The following is a 21,570-nucleotide window of genomic DNA, read 5'->3' as shown; positions in this document are numbered from 1 at the left end:
TCTCCACAAGTCGCCCATTCCGTGACTCTAACACGTGATGTTGTGTTAGGTACCTCACCAGTATATCAAAAGCTCCATGGAACGTGTTAGGCATAGCCCTTTAAACCTGTCCCACACCATGCTGAGTCCCACTTCCCCCCTAATCTTATACCTACACAGGCTCCCACTTAGGACCGTAACACCATCGGAGTTGAGCTTAATGACATTTGGAGAAGGAACCCATCTTACGAAAGTTTTTTTTTTTTGCTTGGGAGATCCTCCAAACACTAGGTTGTACCAATTACAAAGACTAGTATTAATTTAATATTCCCAAAACTCCTTCCTTAACATCACCCAACCGGCCATCCAAGACAATGATAAATGTTTCCCCTCCTCAAAAGTATGAGCATTCCTCAGCATTTCTCAGTCCATTGAAATGCCCACATAACCATTGGAGTGCCCATAACCGCAAAGGTAGCTATAACCCACACAAACTTGCCTAATGTGCCAAGACAACCACATCTCTATAATTCCATTAAACCACAAATCGAAGCTGGATGTATCCTACCATATCAAACCAGCTAAATCCAAGTTTCCATTTTGTAGTGGATAGTAAGATTCACCACCATTTCTTCCTTCAAACACATAACACAATGATTTGCAATGTTGAAATATCGGTGCGTCAGCCTCTCTCCACAAGTTCTCTAGTAGGTCCTAGATGTTACCTCGCTTGGAGAACTCTAAAAGGCTCTCAAGGATTCATATTCTCAACCACCTAAAGCACGCATTCTGCAAATTTAGAATTAGGTTTAGTGCAGCGGAATGTTATGGTCCTAAGTGGGGCCCATCTAAGTATGGGAGTAGGTGGGATTCTACCCAGTATGTGACAGGTATAAAGTGTCTTGCTTGATGCGGTCCATCAGCTTTAGAGCTTTTGGCGTATTGGTTATAAGGTACTTAACATTTGGTATCGGAGTAGCCACCACGTCCCGTGTTTGAGCCAAGGAAGGGGCGACCTGTGGAGAAGATTACCTGGTAAAAGCGCCAGAGTCAAAGCTGCAAGAGTGAAGTTGCCATAGAGAGAGCCGCCACGGAGCAGCCACCACGTCCTGGTAAAAGCGCCAGGATCAAAGCTGCAAGAGTGAAGTTGCCATAGAGAGAGCCGCCACGGAAGGGGCGGTATGTGAAAAGGGCTACCTAGAAAAAGGCAAGAGTGAGAGCCCTCACAGAGTGGGCCAGTAGGGGACAAGGTTAAAGGGCCTTGCCTAATTCATTCCATCAACTCTGAAGCTTTTGGCGTATTGGTAAGGTACCTAGCAAGTGCGATTAGCATTTCGTGATTTTTAAAATGCATCAACACACATTTTAAGATCACGTAATGGAGAAATTGTAGGGTGCTTGAGCATGAAGTCCACTGTAGGCAGTACGACAGAAGTGCTACTCTTGATATTTGATCCAATAACAGCCTCTTAAAAGTGGGCTGCTGTTGGATCAAATCTCAAGGGCGGTAACGCCCACATCGAGCTTCATGTTCAGCACCATATAAAATTTCCACATAATAAAGAAAAAACTATTTCATGATTTTTAGACTAAGAACTTTTGACATTCAAGATGGTTTGTGTATCAACCCTAGCCCTAAAATGAGTTGGAATATCTTGGAGTGCGTAATGTGTTTATTGTTTATTGTAGACCTAAAAGTTCCTGGTAGGGGTTAACACTGGACATCTCTTCCTGTACACAACCAGCATCAAACCTTTTCTTCATATATGAATTCAGGTGGCGTATCTTCGTCACTAGGGTAGTGAACCCTAAGCAAGCAGCATGGGTGCGACAAAAGGAGATGCACGTGTATCTTGCAAGATCACCAAGATCAACGGTCAAGTTCCTCGGACTACTCGGACCTCAGATCACCAATCTGACAATCAAGATCATTGATCAAGCTTACATTGAAGTAATAGATCTTTCGTACACCGATCATCCTAGATCACCCTGAGATCAGAAGATATCAGACAACGTCCAGATCAATAGCCCACATTGATCACTACCCTTCAAGGGTCCTAAATTAGTTTTATTTTCTTTATTAATTATTTTACTTGTTCGAAATTTCCTAATTTACTATTGATCCATAGAAGTCCTAGTTTTAGTAGGAGAGTTTTTGTTTTTGTGTTTGAGTTCCAATTAGAGTAGGACTTAGAGTTGAGTTATATTCGGAAAGAAGTTCACTTTGAATAGGATTCCTTTGCAAAGTCTATAAATAGACTTCATTGTAAATTTTACTTACAAGCTTTGATTAATAAAATTCAGTTTTTACTCGGTCCCTTGGAATCGTCCCGCCCGTATAACAAGCCACCTTCTGCTTGTAAATGTCCGCTCACGCACGCCATCTGCTGCTTGCCACGTTGCCACATTGCAAAAGTCTCGTTCTAGGTAAGTACTTTAGATCCCCTTCAATTATTATCAGCCCTATAGAATCCACCTTTGCCTAGTTTAGACGCTCAAAGGCCTACCCAGATAAGCCCTCCTTTCCCATCTTTTAAGTCAAAGCCCAGATCCTCTGCAACCGATAGCCTAAACCACAATAATCTGCCACCCTATTGTCAGTCATAAAACCTATTCTTTTACACTTTGTTTGAGCTGCTAACAGCCAACTTTACTCTTCTAGGTGTTCGTTCAGTTATAACCGAACCGAATAGACCGAAATTTGATAACCGAAATAATTTTGGTTATTTCGGTTATCAAATTTTAAAACCGAAACCGAACCGAAATTTCCATAAACCGAACCGATTAAATATTCGGTTAGTCGGTTATAACCGAATAACCGAATAACCGAATAGTGGGAGAAAAAGAGGAAAAAAAAAGCAAAATCTCGGTTCAGATCGGAGGGCTAGGATCATCCTATCGAAATGATTTTTTGAGCACAACCTAATTAAGTTGTTATCAATCAAATGGACGGTTTTGATCATCCTACGGAGTGACCATATAGCACTTTTTTTTGGAAAAATAATGGTTTTTATCCATAATTTCGGTTATTCGGTTAACCAATTTTTTTTTTGAGATAACCGAACCCGAACCCGAATAACCGAATTTCCAAAAAAAAAAAAACCGAAACCGAACCGAAAAGGGAAAAAACCGAACCAAACCGACCAAACCAATTCGGTTTGGTTCGGTTATTCGGTTATAACCGAATAATGAACACCCCTACTTCTACTCAGAGGTTGTTTTCTATTTACATTCCTGTCTCTTAGAAAGAGTCGAAAACTCCCAACAGTTTATCCTCTGTCGATTCTTCCTCTAAACTAAGCCACCCAAACATCCTTCCATTATTAACTCAAACCCCTTTTCCCACATTATATAGGCCTATAGAACCTATCAATTTTAATGCAAATTGCATCCATTAGCAGCCACCTCTTCCCCTTAGAATACCCTCTCTTCCCATGGCAAAACCCCCAACCCACAACCACTTAATCTAATCTTTAGGCAACCAAATCCCCTTCAACCCAAATCTTTCATTCCTTTAAACCCTAACAACTCTTCTTCAATAACCTAGTGACCAACTTCTTGAACTCATTCCCTCCCTTTTCCTTAGCTTTACCTTTCAATTTCCCTTTACTTCCATATCATATTCTGATGCATCTACGCTACAAGAATTTGGAATTCGAGCTCCCACAGCGCATATCCGCCCCTATGTCATTTGGTATCAGTGCCCAGGAAAACACGAATTTCTTCTTGTAATCTTGTGTTAGAAAAATAATCATCATCGAGCTATAGAGAAAGATCAAATCGCCAAGTTGTTGAAGATCATAAGTCATATGCAGGAACGACAACAGGCTAGTGATGAAAAACAAGGGGCTCGAGATGAAGAACAATGGGCTCAATATCAGCGGTTCGAAGTTCAAATCAACGCCCCTACTGAGCAAGTCAAGGCAAGGATTGACGGATTAGACCGGCATATTGAGAAACATAGTTTGAGGGAAGCTTTGTCTCTAGCTGTCATTGAAGATTTATAGATGCCAAAAGATCTCCTTGAGGATTCCCTCGATAAAGAAGATGAAATTGATGAGGATGCTGATGATGAGTTAAATAGAAGCCTGCTCACTCGTGAGGAAGATCTTACTCGAAAATGAACAAAGATCTGCCCAGCCTCGATGAATGCAAAATCGATTGATCCCGATCAAAGCGAAAGCTACTGCCTACCTTCGCCACCCAAGTTTGAAGAATACATTGATGGTACGAGTTCCAACATATTCAAGTGCCACCGCCTACTCACCCAAGCCTTAGTTAATGCCAGGTGGAAATATCTAATTTGTTGGTAAGCCCTCCAATTCGAAGTTGGAGTGAGAACGAACCACATTCGTCGTGCCAATTTTTACTCTCCCTACGATATTATCGAACTTGATCTGAACTAGTGGACAAGTTCTTTTCAAGAAGGGGGCATGATGCCAGTGCATCTTGCAAGATCACAAAGATCAATGGTCAAGATCGTCAGAACCTTGATCGGACTGCCCAGAACATTAGATCACAATTATGACAATCCAGATCATCAATCGGGCTTACATTGAAGTAAAAGAAGATCTTCTGCGCATTGGTCATCCCAGATCACCCTGAGATCAGAAGATATAAGACGACATCCAGATCAGTGGCCCACGTTGGTCACTACGCTTCAAGAGTCCTAAATTAATTTTATTTTCTTTATTAGTTATTTTATTTGTTAGAAATTTCCTAATTTACTATTGCTCTATAGAAGTGCCAGTTTTAGTAGGATAGTTTTTGTTTTTGTGCTTGAGTTGTAACTGGAGTAGGACTAAGCGTTTAAGTTGAATAAGGAAAGAAGCTTCACTTTGAATAGGATTCCTTTGCAAAGTCTATAAATAGAATTCATCGTAACTTTATTTTAACAAGCTTTGATTAACATAATTCAGTTTTTACTCAGTCCATTGGAATCGCCCCACCTGTAGAACAAGCCACCTGGTGCTAGTAATCGTCCGTTCACGCAAGCCATTTGCTGCTTGCCACGGTGCTGCGCCCCAAAAATCCCGTTTTACGTAAGTACTTAAGATTCCCTTCAATTCCTATCAGCCCTCTAGAATTGCACCCTTGCCTAGTTTAGCCGCTCAAAGGCCTACCCAAACACCCCCTCCTTTCCCACCTTTTAAGCTATAGCCCAGATCCTCTTTGCCTGAGTTGCTAACACCCAACATCACTCTTTTACTTGAGTCGCTAACTCCCAACAGTTTAGCTCCTTCGATTCATCCTCTAAACTAAGTCACCCAAACATCCTTCCATTATTATCTCAAACCATTTTCCTCCATTATATAGGCCCGTAGCACCTATTAATTTTAACGCAAATTGCATCCGTTAGCTCTTCCCCATAGAATAGCCTCTCATCCTATAGCTACCAGATCCTCTTCAACCCAAATGTTTCATTCCTTTAAACCCTAATAACTTTTTAACAGTGTAGTAACCAACTTCTTGGACCCATTCCATCCCTTTTCCTTAGCTTTACCTTCCAATTTTTCTTTACTTCCACATCCATATTTCGCTGCGTCTACCCTACAAGAATTTGGTATCCGAGCTCCTGTTTTCGCATACCCAGCCCGGGCTAAAAGGGTTGCGCATTGAACAGATCACAACGAGAGTTGGAGTAAATCTCTAGAAGGCTCATGAAAACAAAATAAAGCACATGCCCAAATAGTGTTTAACCGCAAGAATAAGTTTATGTATGAATTTGTTATATTTGTGTTATATTGTCTCAGTTTTTTAAAGAAAGTTCTTGGTTCAAGAATTAAGTTCACCGAGTAATAAACACGATACATCTACATTAAGTATAAGTTCAAGTCCAAAAGAAACACATGATGATGAATGGAATATTCCTCTGTCTTGATCAAAACAATCACTCCGTAATTTATTCACTTTCTTATAATTTTAAATTTATGGAGGATGGTTGACCTTTCTTGATTCTTAATAGAAAATTCATATTTTGAACTCAAAATTGGTATTTTGTCTTATCGTGGTATACAACCAATCTTGTTCCTTACGTTTTCCATTAGTGGATTACAATCACAAAATTTTGAACCTACCCTCTTTTGTATTTTTTTGATGAAATTTTAGTCCTGTATTGGAATGTAAGTGCCGTACCCTTGATCCAAAGGCGAGACAGGTGTCGAAGACCTGCAAGGCTAACCTTAAAAGCAGGGAAGGGATTCAATATCACATACCACTTGGCCATTTATCCAAAATAAATTTAGGCATTTAACAGAGTAACTAAATTCACTTCGTAAATAAGTAACTTAACCAATCACCACTCTCATGCTAGTAAAGTACTGTTCAACCATTATAGTCCTCCAAAATAAACCAAAACGAATTGTACTCAGGAAGAAATAAATTAGAACTCTGAATGAACTAATGTTTCTTCGAAGCTAGACTAGGGGGTGCTCTTTCAGGCCCCAGGCAAGTTAGGATTACAGATCCAAGAAAATATAAAATAACCACAGTGGTCTCGAAAGCAAGCAAGTAATATGATACTGCCCTAGTTGGGTCTGAGCATATGAAAAGAATGGTGGGATAAATTAAAATGTTGGAAGTGAAATCGAATTATAAAGTGTTGAGCATAAAAGCACATGTTCAGGAATCATATCTCTGCCTACTAAAGGTAATCAAAGCAAGGTTTAACAGAAATATAAATGTAGAAAACCATCATTATGCTTGGACAGAGAACAAAATATTGGAAGTTCATATTTGCTACGCATTAGATGAAACCAAAGCAGAGTTTTTCATCAGTATCTACTAAAAGGAATAGTCTCATGGGCATAGGCTTGAATCGCATCACAGAATTCACTGGGCACTGAAGTGCCAATTGACGCTCTTCAGGTCACCGGCAGCCATTGGTGTCGAAACTCATTCCTACACATTCAAGTCGATAAGGCCAACGTGTAAACCACATTGGTACGATCCACAGTTCCAACATTTATTCCTCATTTGTGGGGTCCAAATCAAATCTTAGCCTCGACGAGATGTTCCCAAATATCACACATCATTGTATTCCTAGACAGTCATAAAGAGATTGCAAATCACAACATATTAGCAATTGTCAGAAAAACACATGCTTAGAGGCTTATTAAAAATCGGTTTGTCACAAAACATAATTCCATGTATTCCTCACAATAATTGACCGGAGTTCACAAAACAAGTGGTATCAGTGAATCAAAGATTCTTGTAGGACAAGGAGTTAGAAACAATTTGGTGGAGCATGAATCACGGTGGATGAAATCTCAAAGCATGCTAGGACTAAGTTTATTGAATAATAGGCTACTGACAAAATTTCAGAAGAACAATTCTCAATACACAATACCATAAATCTGAAAAATCACCTCAGGTAGCTTTTGAGTAAAAACACTAAGGCAGTACTGCATTACTTACCTTGCACAATGTCCTAGGTCCCCACTTCAACTACATATCAAACGATCACTCCCATCATCAACATCATGTGTAGGAGATACGAATTGTAAATACCCAAAAATATCACCCTTATTAAAATTCGTCTCCCCCTTCAGTGAGGGGCGTTTTTGTCTTTGAGAGATTGACTTTGATTAGGGATCTAAAACATTTTATTCAGACCCAAGAGAAGAGTTTCATGGGGAAGGAGAGAGAGATCGTGTTTTGGGATCGGAAAGCGGGAATCGAGGTAAGAACTATGTTCTTGGTTGAATTTGTGTTCTTGGAAACTCTAAAACGAGGATTAAGAGATTAAAAAGATGTGATTGATGGTCAATATGATTTAGAATAAGAATTCTTTGACTGATCTCATGTTCCTTAGGATTTATATCGTTCTCAAACCTATCACTCGCCGATTCCGCGTTCTTCCCCAACTCGGTTGTGCTTGGTTATTTCGAGGTCATGGAACTGTCTTACCAAGTCTCACCGGAATGGAAATCCTGGTTCTCAGGGAGCGCGCTCAATTCTATTTCTCTGATTCCGGTTCCTGGCTCACATTCTCCTCAAATCTCATTTCCAGGAGTCCTATTCTGATAGGTGATTCCGTCTTCGCACTCTTTCATCATGCACTTTGGCATTGCCATTGGAAGCTTTATTACGCGGAATTTGGTAAGCCCAAGGGTTGGAATTGGTTGGGGAAGGAAGAGTGGGAAGGGGTGTTTGATATGTTGAATAGGCCGAGGCTGATTCGTGGAAGGAGGAATCAAATTCTAATGGTTGGGGGGATCAAGTCAAATTATTTTAATGATTTGGGCTCTGGGTTCTTGATTCTGAGGCTGGATTTGGATACTTTGGAATGGGATGAGATGGGGCAGATGCCGCAGGAAATGTTTAGGATTTTTCAGGGGTCTAGTAAGTTTAAGGTGTTTGGAGGAGACGGGCGGGTTTGTATTTCGGCGATGGGGGTGGGAAGATTGGCAATGTGGGAATGTTTGGAGGAGGGGAAAGGAGGGTGGAGATTGGTTTTTTCATTAACTGACCACAAGTAAAATTAGTTGATTACTTAAATTTATAGAAGGAAAGAAATATCTGTACCAATGCTATAGAGGCTTCCCCAATGGTTTTCATTGGTTTTGAACACGTTAAGCAAGTTTCGTTGGGCCATTTTTTGTTGTGTGTGTGCGCGCGCGCGCACGCGTGGGGTGGGTGGGGGGGGGGGGGGGGGGGGCGGCGGCGGACGGACGGACTCACACACTGGTCGAGCTGTGCGGTATCTATTTATGATAACTTATAACTTAGTTTTTAGAGGAATTCTAGACTCACAGGCGCCCTTGCAGAAAAAGGAGTGAAAGGGAAACCCCATTGGTCAATAGCTGTTTATGACAGTTATGATTGTGATATTCTGTGCCATCCTAAATGGCTATTGGCCAATAGGGGCGCCCTTCCACTTCTTTTTTTTGCAAGGGCGCGCCTGTGAGTCTAGCAGTCCTCTAGTTTTTATTTTTTTTACTACCCCTAAAAAGTCCCTTCACTTTATAGATAGTATCGATATGCAGTAGGTTCTGTTCTGAGAGCGGGTTTTCGATGATTTGAAATGCATTATGGTATCTCTTTGTTCCTTGCGTGCATGTGTGATATCAATCATCTCTTTCACCTTTAGTACTGCTTCATAAGTATTGTCTATGCAGGGAAGTTGCCATTCATAAAGCAAATGGCTTTGAAAATTTAATATTCTTTAGAATTGCTGCAATATTTTCAGTAGTCATTGATCAAAATTGAGTCACAAGACTGTCTGTCTTCTTTAGAAAGGCCAGTCATATCTATACTGCTATATATTCAAACTGGAAGTGTCTTTACCCCCTTTAGCTAGATTTTTGATGAAAGGAACGTTCTCAAGATCATTGAAAACCAGATCCCCAATATGTGGTTCAAATAAGTTCTTACTAATCAGGTTTTTTTTTTTTTTATCAATTTTACAGGATGAATTAACAATATTTGACCTGGAGGCATGCTTGCGGAGGCTCGATCGAGCTTGTTCTCAGTAATTATGGAATGACATGAGCCTGTACTCGTCATTTGCATTTATTAACTTAAAGTAAACTTGCCTTATTTTTATTTTGTTATTCAAAGAGGCCCTAAACTTTTATAAGAAAGCAAGGTAAAGGAATCTTTTGATAACGAAGGCCCTATTTGGACAATTTTTGATGAAAAATAATTCTTGGGGAAAATTTTCTTTCCATGATTTAGAGGGAAATGATATAATTTTGGTTAATTTAGAGGGATATTATCATAAATTGAAGGTCCCTCTAAGTAAAGATTGAATAGCGTTGGTTTAAGTTAATCTTTTTTGTATGCAATAGAAGTAGTGCCTAATATGATGTAGTGTTCAATTAAATAAATCATTGAAATTAGCATGGTTAGTTTATCTTATATGGTGTATTAGGTGGACATGCAAGTGTAGGGCCCACATATTTGGATGATCTAAATCATTGATCTGTTAGGCATTGATGTTGATAAGCAAAAGCATTCTCCAGAGGATGGTCATAACCCTCGGATCATGGGACGGTTTTATATTCTAATTTAAAGCTACACTATTCGAGGATATTTTTGGGGTACGGCTTATCTACACTGGGGTCCAATTTTAAAATGATCACATAACTAAGAAGTTACTTAATTAAACTGTTTCAATTGAGGGGTTATGAATGAGTACTTGATTCAAAATGCACATGCTTTTGTGAAAAAGTGTTATCATGCCTTTTCACTTTCCATTAAAGAAGGCCCAGAATTGTGTAGGATATACAGAGTTACTCTTTCTTGTTTCTTCAGGTTCCATCTAAGCTTGGCTTGGGCATGCTTGTTTGCTATTGGAATTGGGGTGCAAGAGTAGATAAATGGCTTGTGGTATTGTATCTTCGGGTCTTTATTTCTATGCAGCCACATGCATAAGTGGAGAAATAAGTCTTAAGAGATCAAACCTTAATTGGCTAAATCTTAAAACTTCAAACCTTAATTGGCTTGTCCTGCCCAATTTTCTCATATTATATTTTAATTTTCTTTCTTTCATCCAATCTATACTTCTGAGATTCCTAAAAACGACTATTTCTTAAAGGAAAAAAAACTCATCTTTGAGCAGTTATGATTTTATATCAAGACCTCTAATGACCCATTTATTGGATTGATCAGACGATTTCATGTGTCTCTTTCAAAAGGGCAGTAAGGCTCCCTTCAGATGCTTCACTTGACTGAGAAAGGAAACAAAAATGGTATGGCAAATGCAAAAGGAAATGAAATGAAAAAACTATGAGTGTTTTTTTTTATAGGAAAGTGTAGAGAAAATAAACATAAAATAGAAATAATGTGTTTAGTTGGGTCGAAAAGAAACATAAAAGTACACATACTTGACACAGCCATCATGTGGAGCCCACATATGATTATTTACTTATGATTCATTTCCGTATCAATCATGATATATGTAATAACTAGGACATCTATATGGGACCTACATATAATATAAACCCTAATGTTCCCAAAATCAGTGGGCACAACATATATTTTGCAACCAATATTTAAAGTGCGAAATGTACAACCACAAAAATAGCAAAAAAAGGATAGTATCAGCGACCCATGGTAGAAGCCATGCAATAAGTTTAGGTTGGTTACACACTTGTGCATGAAGGGGATCTACCGTTATGGCCCAACTCATTTAAGCATTAAGTTGTTTTTCTGCCTCTAGAATTTCAATGCTACAGCCCAAATATTTTGTTTTCCTTCCAGTGTTTTCAGTTCCATGAAAAATTCATTTGTACATTGCATGGCTACTACAACCATTCAAAAATAAAAATAAATAAAGATTGCATGGCTACTATTTGTAAAACTATTTCACTCTGCTTGCAAGGCTTTATCAACTCAATGAAATTTTCATGTACAACGTCCATTCACCATTTCAATTGTAGTTTTGTGTTTCTCCATAAACTGTGAAGGGTGGCACTTCTATAACTCAAAATCACCCATAAAAGAAGAAAAGAATAGCTTCATGACAAGCTATTAAGCTAGGGAAACTGACCAGAATCAGCAAAGTACATATTCATTTCCATCTTTGTGACACAACCAGCATATAAAGAGCCTCACAGTTCAGTATCTCTCATTCCCAATCACCTACTCAACCATACTAAGCTTGGTCAAGACTGAGAATTGCCAAACACCTGCAGGGTAGCTACACATTAGAGTCTGAAATAGTCTAAGAGGAACCATAATTTGATGGGATAAATAGTAGGTGCACACTCACCCCAGCTAAAATGTCTTTTGAAAGCTTAGGTTTGAGCTGGGCGGCATTCCCAACAACTGGTTGTGTCTGTGGAAAATGGCGAATTACTTTGGGTTGCTGCATAACAATCGTAGCACTGGGGTTGGAGTCGGAACCTGCGAAAGCTTTCTGCTTCTGCAGAATAATATAAGAGAGCCAAAATAGTACATGATTAACAAATGAAAAATTAGATCCTTATCTTGTGCGCATTTAGATGTATCGAATAATAATGTCAACAATTTCGATCTAATTAACATCCAAATCTCAAACCTCAAAAAAAATTATAGGAATCTGACAAATATCTTCTGAGGGCCTACAATTTAAAAGAATGGGATTTGTGGAGCTGTGGATTGTGTTAGCAAAACTTAATTAACAACAGACGCCCATGCAATAAAATGCACATTGCCGAAGAAAAGATAGAAGCAACTAACATCTAAAGAAAACTAAAGTTGGCTAGCTGCTATTCAAATGTTGCATTTATGCACTAAGATTGCAATGGAAAAGTTTAATTTGTGAGAGCAAAGACCCTGGGGATAGTTTTCTCGTGTCATGAGAAACAAACATCAAATTCAGGAGTAGCTATATAATCACATTAGATCCCTAAAAAGAACTAGAACTCATTATGGATAGAAACGGATGGGATATAATGAATGTCAATTTAAAATTTAAATTCATTCACTTGTTCTATAAGTTACATAGTGATAAATCACAAAACTCCATATAAATTGGAACATCCTTGAATATATAGGATGCTTCGAATTGCCTCCAATGATCAACAGGCAGACTTGCATGAACTGACAATGTTTACAGAGAAGGTAATGTCACGACATGTAATAGTCTGGTAGATAAGCCTTCCAACACGGTGAGAATATCCAGCAGGGTCCTCAAATAATTCTCCCTTGTCCTTTAATAATTTAATATTGGGATCCATAGGGGTGGCGATAGGCTTTGCCCCTAGCATACTTGTCTCTGAGATCAATAACATACTACATTTGTGATAAACTTATATCAAGCTTCGATCTCGCAACTTCAATACAAAGAAAGTAATATAATTCTCCCACATTTTTGGTTTGTACATGTTCTTGCAAGTACTTAATTGCATCCATTTTTCTTTGATTATTCATTGTAACTACAATGACATCCACATATAGCTAGGATCACAACATGACTTTCCTATTTCCATAGAAATAGTGACTTACATGAATACAATGAAACTCGTACTTGGTAATGACATGGCTAAATTTATCAAACCAAGCTTGAGGAAACTTTTTTAGATGATATATTGCCTTTCTTAGTTTACAAACCTTGCTTGATTATCCCTTAGTAATATACAAAGTAGATTGCTCAGTAAAACTTCTTTGTGTAAGTTACCATGACGAAAGATAATCTTGACGCCAAGTTATCAAGAGTGGCCAATCTTTATTCATTGCAATAAAGATAGAATTTAGCTTTGTAATTGGTGCAAAGGTCAATGAGTAGTCAATACCAAAGGTAAGTGAATAGCCTTTGCAACCAATCTGGCTTTCAGCCACTCAATTGTGCCATTTGATAAATACTCCTGTATAAATCCATCGATAACTAATTGCACGCTTCCAAGCAGGTAATTCAGAGAGTTCCCATGTATGATTTTAGGCTGGGTGTATTGTTGGCTTAGTCCCAAAATTGGATATTAGTGAAGAGTAAGGCTCCTATATAAAAGGGATTAGGAGACCACTGACAAGGATACTCTTTTATCTGCCAAATTGTTGTTCTCTTGTATTTTCACTTCAGAAAAAGTGAAAAACCATAAGCATTATTCCAAAATAAACAGTATGTTTAAGAATCACAGGTATCCATTATCTATAGCAAAATTACGTTGCGGCATTAAGTTGCAGTCATCTCCAAGGTGTGATTTGACCATTTAAATATCAATCCTCTGCACCATTGAAGAGCTCCCAATTCGTCCAAGTAATATCAGCCGAAGCATCTTCAACAAATAGAATATTCAGCTACACGTGCATACAATATTCATACTTTAGGGACACTTATGATATTTTTGCTTTATGTGCCCTACATTCTCTGGGATCAGGTTCTCTTTTGTCTAGACCAAATTCTCCATATGGCATGACCCAACAACATCCGAATACTTCTTTAGATTCTATCAGCACGAAGAATTCTTTTTAATGAAACACAAACTATTTGTATATATGATATTTATGAAGATTCACCAGCATGTTTACACAAAATCAGAGAGGATGACTTTGTATAACATTGTGTCGATGAAAAATTAATTGACAGCAATCATGCCTAATAACACTGTGTCGATGAAAAATTATACTCATACTAGAGTCTTTTCAATCTATACGAGTATAGTAATCTACTTTACATATCAGAAAGCCATCAAGACACAAGTTGTTGGCAATTAAGAGTTTCAACTAATTAATCTTCTAAAGTTTTGAAAAACTCAAATGCTCCGACTTTTTTGTAATCGATGATCTAAAACATGATTTCTAATCATAAGTTCTTATGAAGCATGAACTTATGACCTGTGTAGAGATAAATTCAAGGTCTAACAATTGCATACAAAATCCACTGACAAAAGCAAATATTTAACCCAAGAAAAAGTAGGCAAACATATACCTTTTTTGCTCGTTCTTTCATTGAACTCAGAGCACGAGACTGATCCACCTTCGAAAGGTAGAAATCACGCTCCCTCTTGGCAGGAGATATCTCTAGAGCCAGCTTTTGGTCTCGAGTGGCATTCTTGTAAGCTGAATTAGCAGTAACACAACTCAAAAAACAAGTGATTCTGCACTAAAGCATCACTGTCACTTGAAAATAAGAAATTTAGCATGTTGAAGTACCATTTCCTCAGTAAGATTGTCCCACTTGAATTTACTTAGGTACTTGATATTCCAAAGATCATAATAGAAAGATGATCTCTTCTTCCCACCTAACCATGAACAAAGCAGGCAAAGAACGTTCAGGTGATAATGAAACTTGAACTCCGTTCAAAATTAAAAAAAAAATGAAATAGAACGAGATAGCAAGTTTCAATCAGATATATCCCAGTCTCAAATGATAGTAATATATTCAGGGTGAACTCTGGCAATAACCAGAAAAGTAGAATGTTACATTAAGCAAACATAAAAACTGAAGAATCAATTATTAAAAGAAACAGCCAAGGTAATTATCAGAGTGCATGGAAATGTACTTATCACAGAAATAGCCTTTTGAATAATATAATAAGTTGATCAACAAGCATAGGATAATCTCTAAGAGTGCATTAGCAATCACATGAAAAGAGAAAGAGAGTAGAATGAAAAGGCGCATCATGAATAAATTGATTCACTCAAAGAAACAATCATTTCAAGATAGGAAAATAAAAAATGTACAAAATGAAAATGCAGAAAAGCACACATCCAAAACACAAATATCTTGTAAATAATATGGAGCAAATGGGGCCTACAGAAATGTAAAATAACCAAAAGGAAAATACAAGAAAAAAAAAATTAGGTCGGAAGTTTTTGCTGTGATCGGAGGTAGCTTGAATCATTGGCTTTGATACGAAATTGATGCAGCACCGTGAAGAAAAGTTGAGGAAAGGGGAGAGAAATAGATGAAAGTGGATAGAATTAGAAGAATAGGGGAAGAAGAGACGAAAACAACTAGAGGAATAAACGAATTTAGGGAGAGAAGAGAAGAAATCAGAAGAGAGAAGAAGAAAACCAGAATTAGAGGGAGAATAATCTTTATTCAATATCAATAATCATGAAAAAGTTACAAAATAAGATGTAAAGAGGCCTATAAATAGGCAATTAGCAACCTAAAGATAGAAACATACTAAAATAGGAATTCCTAAAAGACTAAACTTCCTAATTCTAAATAACATGGAAAATAAAATCCTAGAAAATCTAAAGGGCAAATATGCCTCTTATTTAGGCCTAAAATCAGCATCAGCCTATGATTCTTTCTAATCCATCTCTTCCCGGGACATCAACAAGCGACGTCTTCTTCTGCAATATACATTCAGCGACAACATGGATATTTTTCATCAAATTTCGGGAGTGCGCTTTAAATCATGGGATTCTATTTTCTTATGGGGAAAATTTTTTATTTTCTTAATGGGGAATTTCATTGTAATCAAACGTATGTTGATTTCAATCCACATACGTTTGAGGGGGCATGTTAGAATATGTAAGTTCCAACCATTGAATTTGGTGTAGATCTCACCGTTGGATCATCTTAATATACTAGGCAAGTTGGCTAGTAGAGGTAACCTAGATAGATTAGGAAACTAGATTTTATTAGTAATTAGGTTAGAATAATCTACACATATCTCCTTCCATAGTTATCTTAATTTATTTCTATATTTATCATATAAGTGCTCTTTATAAGCACACCTTGAGATTATTGTAGTGTACCCAAGAATAATATAAATTCTGTCAAATTTTACATGTACAACTGGAATCTATTTAGTATAAAAGGAAAGAAGTAAGTAATATTAACATAACAAATAACAACTTTCCAACAATGAAACTTATTTAAGCATTTCAAAGCAGGACTAAATCATATTCTCACCATGTGTCGATAAGATCCTGTACCTCCAATGAATGCGAACCTATAAAAATCCTAGACCTAAGACATTGAAACTGCAAACAGTTCCTTTTTTTTCCTATCCCCTAATCATGTACTCCTTCGGAACAGAATTTTAAAATAAAGTTTTAATATGAAGAGTATGAACCTGAAGAATCAATGCGCCCAAAGATCGACTCATAGCCCCTTATGTTCAGAATTACCACTAGGAAGTTTCCTACTCCGGCGGCATGCCCACCACTTTGTGCAATTCAGAATTCCAAGGGTGGTAGGTTCCAAGGAGACCCAAGTCTGAAATCTGCGTTGATGTCCAATGGTTGATCCATCATATTAGACTGATTGAAGATTTCATCTTGCAGCAGAGTATTATTGTTGATGAAGAAGTTGTCTTCTCCCAAGAAACTACCACCGATCAGGTTCCCTTAGCCGAAAAAGTTATCCATTTCAATAGTTGGCTGCATAGGAATTGGATCATTGATGAAATTTATGCTTTCAAAAGTGGAGCCCATACCTGACTGAAAATTATTGTCATTGAATGGGATGAGATTATTAATGGGTTCTTGCCCATTTGCTTGAATCCCCAATCCATCGAGATTTGTAGTAGGTTGATTCATGGGAGGCAGCGGCTGATACGCTTGAACCCTTGGATTGGGCTGGCCGAAAGGCATATTGAAAGTTGGCTGGTCTTCATGATTGATATTGAAGCTCGAAATTTCGATCCCCATAGAGTTGGAACCATACGGGCTTCTGAATTGATGGTTATTTCTTCAAATAACGTCATGAAAACCGACATTGTTGTTGTTGTAAGGGCATTGATCATACCCACGAGTATATTTTGTCTGATCAAGCATCATCTCCAGCCTATCCGACAGATTCCTCTTCCGACTGAAATCAGTTCCAGCTGCCAATTCAGCATTGGATATAGTAGGTGGAACAAGCCCAGTTCCCAAGTTTATAAGCGCACCATAAACAGTTGAGTTATCTTCAACATCGTATTCACTGCCACTGCTCAAAGTGTGAGTTCCATTGCTTGTATGGAGGAGGAGGAGGACAAAAATCTGGGTTGAGGTTGTTACACAACAATTCCTCTTGATTTACGACGGCCAACCATGTGGCGTTTTCCTTCGCTGACATCTTATCCTGCAGGCTTCTCGACTGCATCACCACATTGCGAATCTTCGCAATATCTGGCGCCAGATGCTTGAACATTGCCTTCAAGACACCTATCTTCCATGACTTTTTCAAGTCATGTGGCTTCCTGTAAGGTGGAGGACCTTGGTCTTCTTTAAGATCCAATTCTTGTCACCACTCCTCATTGCCTATTGGCAACCATGGAGGAGGAACCCCCCTCTCCATTGGAAACCTTCTCTGAGGAGGGTCGCAATGCTGCATCAGTGCTGATAAAAGAGAACCCAAAGTTTTGTCTGGCAAGCTCTACAAAGTTTGAGGAAAAACAGTAACCAATTTACTTTCTTCATTCATTCGGGGTATGCCAATCTTCGCAAGATACTTAGCAACTGCCGTAAGACCATTTTGATCAAACTTCACCTTTTCCTTCCACCATGCCCGTAGATTGTCCGAAGAACCACCCATTGGCTTTCCTTTCTGGGGGATGATTCCATATACAAAGCCTTGAGCTTTGCAAACATCCATCATTTTAAGCATATGTTTTAGTACTATGTCCTGAGCCCGGGACATCATCTTTCGGCGCGCCCTTTCTTGAGATTTCTCGTGGTTAGTTGAATCCACAATAACCTTCTTCCCTTTATTCTGATACTTGAGGCGTTGTAGTAGAATTTGATCTTTCTCAATTCTCTTCTCAAGTTCTTCTACTTCAATATCTTCTTCACTACTTTCGTTATCGCTCGCACGTGAGATGTCAACCTCATTCTCTGGTGACTTCTCGGAGTCCTCGGAAGGAAGAGATTCATTTTCAAGTAAGTGGTCAGGCTCCTCAGAAGGAAGAGATAGAAAATCATTATTCACAATATTCACAATTTCTTCGGTCATCTCCTTGATCCTACAAATTAAGATTTCAATCCCAAGTTCTCACTTTTGGGGTCTTTCGTTCTGTGAATCCACCTACAAGAAAAAGGCTCTTTAGTGGCGAAAATAGTCGTCACTAAATATCTCAATGTCGACACTAAAAGGTTTTAGCGGCGACAAAACCGTTGCCACTGAGTGGCCACTATAGATGTGTCACTAAAGGTAATAGTGATGACTTCAAAATATCACCACTAAATAGATATCTTTTAGTGATGACATTATTGTTGTCACTAAAAGTATATATATAATAGTGACAAAACTTGTCGCCACAAAATTGTGAAGAAGTCGTCACTAAAAACCTCTAGTCGCCACAAAAAAATGGTTGAAGAATATCTAAAACTCGCTTTTAGTGATGAGAATGGTAGTCACTAATTATTTACTATTAGTGACAACAAAATTGTAAAGCAGTTGTCATTAAAAGTCATACTGTCGCCACTAAAATAATGGCTTAAGAATCTAAAACATGTATTTAGTAACGATAAATGTTGTCACAAATTATTCAATATTAGTGACAACTTAAAGTTTGCCACTAATATTACAACACTTCAGTGACTGACTATTTCTATGCCACTAAAGCCTTTAATAATAATAACAATAATAATAATTTATCTATATTTATTAAATCTTTTTGTAAAACCTGTGAAATAGTTGTCACTCAACTAAAATATATACAAATTTTTGATTGAAATCACAAACAATTCAAAGCACACTAAATATTAATTGACATTAAAATATGTCTTCACATAACAGAAATATTCATTAAACAAAACAAGTTGTCCAGTACCAACACAAAAAAACAAAGTTCATACATAAACCTAAAAAAAAAAAAAATAGAAGCCCAAGTCCAAATTGCATGCAGTGAATCTCCACCCTCTAGGAAAGCTTTTTAACATAGGGACAAAGTAGCTCTATCAACTCCATCAATCAAAGTTCAACAAGTAGTCCTTTGGCATCCTCTTGAAATTCTGGTTGAACTATATAATTGCTTCAAGAGCAGCATCTATTCCTTTACTCATCTGTTACCAAGTAAAAAATAATATGATTACAAATGGAGCGAAAATTGTAAACAGTGATATTAGAACTCCAAAGAGACCTAACCAGCCAAAATTGTAAAAACTGATGTTCTTTCTTACAAAGTAAAGTTCGTAGGAATACAAACAGGTCTTTAAGAAATGTGCACATATTCATTCCGGAAAGTTATCAATGTTGGCAAGACAAATATGCACACATCATCATTATCAATGTAATTTAAAGATGGTAGCATTCGCATGAAAACACCACCAAAAGGTAATAATTTTGTAGCGGAGACCATCAGGATCTGATTTTCCACCTATGTTTTAAAGAAGAGCTGTTATTACTCTCACTACAGTTCAACTGGAAAAAATAATGTGATGCTAGTAGTCGTATTGCCCGTCTCTTTGGAGGCATCTAGTGAGGTTAAAGTTGTATGTCCCTGGTATATAATACTAGAAAGAGACCCCGTGATCTGCACGGGCCAACAAAGAAGAAGAAAAATACAGAGCAGAATCTATCTTCACGTCTGAAAAGCATAAAAACAGAAACACAAAGCAGACAAATAGCAAAAGAAAGGTAAACAACACTATAAGGGCTTCACACCAAGAGATTGGAAGGACTCCTGGCGTTATGATTTCTTATAAATTGAATGTCTCTAATTGAAGTTGTAGTAAGATGCCACCAGAGGACCTCCAAAAGCATCCATTAAAATTCCAAAACATTGTTACAGAATGTAAAGTCATTAGTGTTCCAAACATGAAGTCATTTGTGGCTAGAATCTGAAAATTTTTGCTTCTTGTAAGGCAATATATAATCCTTCCAATCATAAACATAAGGTAATAACAGTTATATATAATGCTTCCGATCATAAAAAGAGAAGAAGGTAAGAACAGTCATATTGTATCATAATCACATTCATATTATTTTCCCCTATCTTCTTAGAGTATCTGACAAAGACTAAACTCAATGAACATCAAAGAAGGTAGTCTCTTCAAAAAATTTGCCGCCCCATGTCATTTTGAATCTGGATCAACCCCACAGCATTTCACCTCCTACAACTAATGGTCTTTCTTCCTTTGAGAAATCAATCAACAAAGTAACCAAAAAGGCAGTGTATGAAAAAATCCTTTTCTACTGTATCGGTGCAAGAAATTTGGCCACAATGAAACCATATGCAAGCTAAATATCCCTCTTGATCGAGGTACACTGGAGAAGACAGATCAGCCCCCTAGAAACCCAGAAGAACCAATCCAAACACAAGATCATCAGAAGAATTCAAAGGAAGGTAGTCTCTTTAGAAACAAAACCTCAAATCCAGGCAAGAGTGTTGCCTCAACTCCTATTGTCACTATACCACAATCAACTTCAGAGAACCCGAGCCAGAGCCATCCAAATATCACCCCATTCCCCACCGCCTCAGCTAGAACCCCCTCCTCCTATGCTGGAACATGAGGGGAGTCAGAAACAGCCCCACGAGAAGGAGATTAAAAGCCATCTCCAAAATGCATCACCTCAGCTTCATTGTACTCATGGAGCCCTTCCTCAATGATCAAGAGATACAAGGATTATCAAGAATGCTCAAGCTAGAGAACACAAGGGCAAATCTAAATGGCTACTAAAATATCTGGCTCATGTGGAACAATATACTCTCAAAATAACCCAGATCTCTACAATTCCCCAAGCAATGTCAGTCGAGCTAATTCATGAGCAATCGGGGATCGGGGTTTATGCTACATTAGTCTATGCAAGTTGTTCCCTACAATTGTGAAAGAAGCTTGGTCCATGCAAGTGGTAGGCAACCCTCTCGAAGCTCTATCACTCAAATTGAAAAATACAAAAAAAATAAAATCCTGAAACCGTCGATCTTTCCAATCCAAGACAACCCAACTCAGATTCCCTTTCTGAAGCTAAGAACAGATTGAATGAACCTATCCTCTTCGAAGAAATTTTTTTGAGGCAAAAATCCAAAGAGAAATGGCTCTGGGAGGATGACCGAAATAGTAAATTCTTTCATGCCTCGATCCAACATCAAAGGAAAGTTGGTGGAATCAACAAAATAAGGCACAAAGGGATATGGATTACAGACAGAGACAAAATCAAAAACCTAGCTAGGGATTTCATACATATATATACACTGCGGTCTGCCCCAGGGCTGCTATACTTTCCGGGATAAAAAAATCAACAAAGTAACCAATCCAACAGGAATCAATATCCAAGTCGAC

General features: G+C 38.0%; 2 pseudogenes across 2 annotated transcripts; one reads left to right on the top strand and one right to left on the bottom strand.

The window, feature by feature from the left end:
- The first annotated feature begins 7,586 nt into the window (after positions 1-7,586).
- LOC143887429 (SKP1-interacting partner 15 pseudogene) lies at positions 7,587-8,565 on the top strand (annotated as a pseudogene). Its single transcript, XR_013254175.1, has 2 exons — positions 7,587-7,660; positions 7,793-8,565. The product of XR_013254175.1 is annotated as an SKP1-interacting partner 15 pseudogene (transcript).
- A 2,440-nt stretch (positions 8,566-11,005) lies between these two features.
- LOC143888396 (protein ETHYLENE INSENSITIVE 3-like) lies at positions 11,006-19,133 on the bottom strand (annotated as a pseudogene). The gene is made up of 5 exons (XR_013254578.1): positions 16,437-19,133; positions 14,557-14,645; positions 14,333-14,463; positions 11,696-11,848; positions 11,006-11,612 (listed from the first exon to the last, which is right to left on the bottom strand). The product of XR_013254578.1 is annotated as a protein ETHYLENE INSENSITIVE 3-like (transcript).
- Between the last annotated feature and the right edge of the window lie 2,437 nt (positions 19,134-21,570).

The sequence above is a fragment of the Tasmannia lanceolata genome, unplaced genomic scaffold (genome assembly GCF_043159265.1).
Source record: "Tasmannia lanceolata isolate RefF3 unplaced genomic scaffold, GAP_Taslan_0.1 ptg000012l, whole genome shotgun sequence".
Taxonomy (NCBI): Eukaryota; Viridiplantae; Streptophyta; class Magnoliopsida; order Canellales; family Winteraceae; genus Tasmannia; species Tasmannia lanceolata.
This window is presented reverse-complemented; position numbering and strand designations above follow the sequence as displayed.